Genomic DNA, 6000 nt, shown 5'->3' on the forward strand with positions numbered 1-6000 from the left:
TAATAAGTGGTACGAGCACCAACCTGAGGGAGTGATAGAAAACGATCAGGCAAAGATCCTCTGGGACTACTGGTATCAGAACGGATAGGGTGATACGTGCAAACAGACCAGACGTGACGTTGATCGACAAAGTCAAGAAGAAAGTATCACTCATTGATGTCGCAATACCATGGGACACCAGAGTTGAAGAGAGAGAGAGGGATTGGAAAAATTGGATAAGTATCAAGATCTGAAAATAGAAATAAGAACGGTATGGGACATATGCCAGTGGAAATAGTACCCATAATCATAGGAGCACTAGGCACGATCCAAAGATCCCTGAATAGGAATCTAGAAAAACTAGAGGCTGAAGTAGCTCCAGGACTCATGCAGAAGAGTGTGATCCTAGAAACGGCACACATAGTAAGAAAAGTGATGGATTCTAAGGAGGCAGGATGCAACCCGAACCCCCACACTATAAATACCACCCAGTCAAATTGGAGGACTGAGATAGATAGAGAAATATATATATATATATATATATATATATATATATATATATATATATATATATATATATATATATATATATATATATATATACAATAATAATAATAGTAAAAATTCTCATAGCAGCATGAGTTTTGAAATGGACAGAGAATCCACGGTTACTTATTGGTACAAATATATTTAAAAATAAATGTAAATAAAAAGCTTTCGATTCCCGACAGCGTTCTGTTTAAATATTTTTTTATATATTTATATTATTCTACATAAGTGTGGCTATGTTTCTCTAATAATAATAATAATAATAATAATAATAATAATAATAATAATAATAATAATAATAATAATAATAATAATAATAATAATAATATGAGTGAATGTACGAAAGGCCATCAAATACATTCTGTGCAGTGGCATCGGAAACGCATGGCACCATCAGAACCAATCCATATCAAAGCCATTCATTTTAATGATTAAATTTAATTTAGTCGGAAGAGACCACAAAACTCGTGACCCCAATCCTACATTTGGGTTGAAATTTTTATTACGGGGGCAAATGACTCCGGATATTTTGTCATTACTTTTGCAGAGATTTTTAAATTGTATTTTTTTATTTTCGAACGAATGTGAAAATATGAAGGAGCAGGTGAATTTAGTTTTATTTACGGTGATGTGTAGAGGAAGCTCATTCGAAGACATTGTAATTTGATCTGATTCGTAATTGATATTGTACTGATGTTTATGGACGGATAGAGAGTATATATATATATATATATATATATATATATATATATATATATACTATATATATATATATATATATATATATATAAATCTGTGTGTGTGTGTGTGTGTGTGTGTGTGAGTGTGTGTGTAAGTATGCATGTATGTATATAAAAATACACATACTTACCTATATTACATATTTATATATACATACATATATACTATATATATATATATATATATATATATATATGTGTGTGTGTGTGTGTGTGTGTGTGTGTGTGTGTGTAGTGTGTAGGACTCCCTCATGCTGAGTCCGGAACTAACTTCTCAATGTAACGAACGCACACAGCTAGTATGTGCACCAAATTCTGTAGCCCGCCAACACTTTGTAGAAGAAATATCTTTTCAATCCAACTGAAGTTGTGAGTATGTGAGAGAGAGAGAGAGAGAGAGAGAGAGAGAGAGAGAGAGAGAGAGAGAGAGAGAGAATATTTTTATTTCTGAAATCCAAAACTTTCTCAATAACGGCCATAGTTTCCGCTAGGAGAGCCCCTTGTAATATTCCCTTGAGAGTTCTACTGAAAGATTCTCGTCAGACTCCATTCCATAGACAACTGCAGATATAAAGTAATGCGAAAACACGAAAAGAAATAGGAAAAAAAAGTTGAAAAGACGAAAATAGACGACCGAAGTTGATACAATGGTCTACATCTTCTCGGATCACAAAGGAAATGAGAGTAGTTGGCAATGATTGATGTTGACAATTCAGTGTAAGAAACGCCCCCTTTTCCCATTCATAGTTTGATAGGACCCGTTCGATCCAAATGAAAGGAGAGAGAGAGAGAGAGAGAGAGAGAGAGAGAGAGAGAGAGAGAGAGAGAGAGAGAGATGAGACGTACAGGGATTGTTCGTTTAACATGAATGGTCTCAAAGGATAATGAAGGAAATTCGAGTAACCGTGATATTATTAACGGAAATTTTGTCCGTTTAGTATTTTTACACATTATTATTTAACACAAAAAAAGATACAGGACTTAATGGTATTTTAAATATATATTAGGCATCTAATAAAAGGAGCCCATAAAAACGCCAAAATATAGAAATTAAGTACTATATTTCAGAGACTGCTGTCTCTCTCTTCAGGTATGTAATGAATGAGAAAAGTTACAGAAAAGGCGGTATTCATACCAAGAGATCCATCCACAGTTTGCCGTTTTTAGGTCACCCCCGCTAATAACTCCTCTTTAATCTTAAGTGTTGGTTGAAGGAAGACTTTATTTATGATATCTGGATCCCAGGCGCCCTTTGAGATGTTCATTACGTATTTTTGTTTAATTAAGGCTGACTCTTTCTTCTGGCATTTTGGCAATAGTCAAGATTAAAAAATGGTAATTGTTCTCTTTTCCAGTAATATACGTGTAGTTAATCTTTAGGCAATGGTGTCAGCACTCTCTCTCTCTCTCTCTCTCTCTCTCTCTCTCTCTCTCTCTCTCTCTCTCTCTCTCTCTCTCTCTCTCTCTCTCTTAAAAATTCAAGGTACCTTTACCAGTTTACCAACCTGTCAGACCAAGAGGAAGCTATTTCCCCGAAAGGACAGCTCATAAAACCTTCTTTTTGCCATCGTTGCAGAGTTCTCTCATCCTTAAGTCGTTGTTCATTTGTTAGCAGATATGGAAATTCTAGTTAGAACTGTCAAATTTTATATGAATTCCCACCTATAAAGAACAAAAATATGAAATAATAAATGACAGTAAGACCAAAATTAGTCTGCATTACATACACAGAATCTCAGACCAGTATCAGGCGGTCTCCCCACAGTTTTATATAAGTTCTCACTTATGAAGTCACAAAATATGAAATAATAACTGACATTAAGACCAAAATTAGTCTGCATTACATACACAGAATATCAGATCAGTATCTGGTGGTGTCTCCCGACAGTTTTATATAAATTCTCACTCATTGAAGTCACAAAATATTAAATAATAACTGACAGTAAGACCAAAATTAGTCCGCATTACATGCACAGAATCTCAGATCAGTATCAGGTGGTGTGAATCCACAGTACTTTGTTGCCAATGCACGTTCGAGTCGGTGAGTAGTTTTCAAATTTCCAGGTATCCGCTTCAGAAAATATTCCCTAAGAGAAGTTCATGTCAGCTCCAGATGTCAAGTAAGTTATAATAAGTACGGTTATCTGCAGCAGATAATGAAGAAAAAGGCCAAGCCATTGTCGACTGTTCTGTCGAAAATACGGAAGAATCGAGTCATCGTAGCGCTTAGCAATTAAAAAGTTAATTTGCTTATGAGAAGATAACAATTAAGACGAGTTCCATCTCCAAAACCAGTATTTAAACGTCTAATACCAATCAGCATGGTTCGAGAACAATGACATTGAGTAACTTATTAAAAACAAATGTAATTCGAACATCGGAAGTGATGGAGAAATAATTGCTATGATTCCAGAGTAATTTAACAAAATAGAAACGAAAACGTAATCAGCATTTTCGCGCAATACGTTTTCCTCTTAGAACGGCTTTTCGCCGTTGCCAAGAGGATTTCCATGGAGAAGTAGAGAGAGAGAGAGAGAGAGAGAGAGAGAGAGGAGAGAGAGAGAGAGAGAGAGAGAGGGTGACTGGAAAAAGCGAGTCGGGCTGGAATTCTTAAAGCTGGTCTGGAAGGGATTCTTTGCTTGGTAAACAATGGTGTCCTCTTTCACCCATCCCGATATCTCTTGGGCAAAGTCTCTGAGAGAGAGAGAGAGAGAGAGAGAGAGAGAGAGAGAGAGAGAGAGAGAGAGAGAGACTCAAAAACATGGCTTCCAACAGTAAGATAAATGCAGAAACAAATCCGCAGTTATGGATGGGTACAAATAAATTGAAAAATAAAGCTAAACAAGAATTTTTGAAAATCTTTACGATTCCCCCTTTTCAGTTCTGCATATTCTCGAAAACTATCTCTTTTTAGCTTTATCTCTAAGAATATTTGTACCCATACATAACTGTGGATTGGTTCGTCCATTTTAGGACTCATGCTACTATGAGTGTTTTTTTTTTTTTTTTAACAAGATAAATCGCATGATAGTTTTTTATCTTGCATGAAATTTTAGTTACAAGCATAGATCATTGCCATTTATTTTGTTGTTAAGTATTTGCATCCAACCATCTACATGAATTTTTGTTGCAATTATAACAAGGTGCTCTGCTGATATAAAGCTTAGTTTTTAAATTATGTATCTTTATTTAAACGAAGATAATTGTGGGAAAGTGACCATTGCTCAGACAGATTCTCTAGCAAGCCTCTGGCAAGGAGATCCGACCTTAAAAGAATTAGTTACACGAGTACTGTCTCTGTAATAGTAATTTTATATGCAGGATCAAAGCGTGGCTAGATGGTCAAGTTCAGGTAACGATGTCTTGTTCCACAACTCGGTATTATGCAAGAAAATAAAAAGGATTGAGAGGAGAGCTAAAGGAATGCATCGTGATAAAATGTTCAATACTCCGGCATCAAATGATCAAACGAAATAAACTTCCTTACGCTTTTCATGCCTCTAGTTTCAAATAAGAAGAAAAAAAACTATACACGAACTGTAATACTTGAGTTACCTATGGATGACAAAAGAAAGGAACTTGAGGAAAATTCAAGGGAAAGAGATTGAAATATCCCACCTTCCTTTGGGGAAAAACAGGAAAAGTTTAATCAATTACTTTACACAGGAAGGGGACACGGAAAAGAGCGCTGGAGTTCATACTTTCCATAAAGAAAACAAGAAATTTTTTTTAATCAATTGCTTCAAAGGTAAAATGCAATGAAAGGAGTTTTTTCTTACTTCACATTGGATAACACTGGTAAAAGAGATTTGACTCATATTGTACATGGTGGGGGAAACCAGGCAAAGAACTTTTAGACTTCGTACTTCACAAAGTCGAAAACAAAAAAAATACCTTAATTTTCATGCGCTAAATTAACAAGGAAAAACTTTTAAATGTCCTTCTACCTAGTAAGACAAAATGGACAATATAATTGCACATCTTGCTTTGAATATTAAGTTCACTTTTAAAGCCAGTCGACTTCCTTCAACCCATTTTTTACAGGAACATAACTCCATTTGACTGAGCAGGTATAAAAACCAAATCCTAAGCTTTGAATTCTGTAAAATCCATCTTGACTGAACCAGTATTTCCTCCACAGCCTCTTCAGAACTGATCATCTGTGATCTCAATCATCAGTGAAATGTGGAAATTTATTAAAATGATGTCCAATAAAAAAAATTAAGTTAAATGATAAACGTGGCTATTCAGTAAACGATAAAATCTTTAATTTAATTTTCTTGACAGCAATTCACACGAAAAATTTGGTGGAAAATCAAGCTGAAGAAAATGAATAAATAGATTTTATTCTGTCATCAACAAAATTAAGCATGTCATCAACATATGACAGAGTAAATGGAATAGATTTTTAATTATGCCTAATTACTGGTCAGTATGCATAGATACTCGAATCTTTCGTAAATGGGGTAAATTTTATCTCATTAATCAGACATCCGGGTAAAATTGTTTAGTTACCCAGGTTAAATTAGATTAGTCAAGGTAAGGTTATATTGGTTACGTTTTATTACATTTACCTAGCATGCTGGCACGCATATTTATCGGTACATATGCATATTTACTATTAAACGTATTTTCTCTAAAATATATAAATATAAGTATTAAGCTTCATTTAGTATACTTTTTATATTTTAAGCGTTGAGTTTTCGTCAAGACAAGACCTTAGAAAAAAAAA

The sequence above is a fragment of the Macrobrachium nipponense genome, chromosome 16 (genome assembly GCF_015104395.2).
Source record: "Macrobrachium nipponense isolate FS-2020 chromosome 16, ASM1510439v2, whole genome shotgun sequence".
Lineage (NCBI taxonomy): Eukaryota > Metazoa > Arthropoda > Malacostraca > Decapoda > Palaemonidae > Macrobrachium > Macrobrachium nipponense.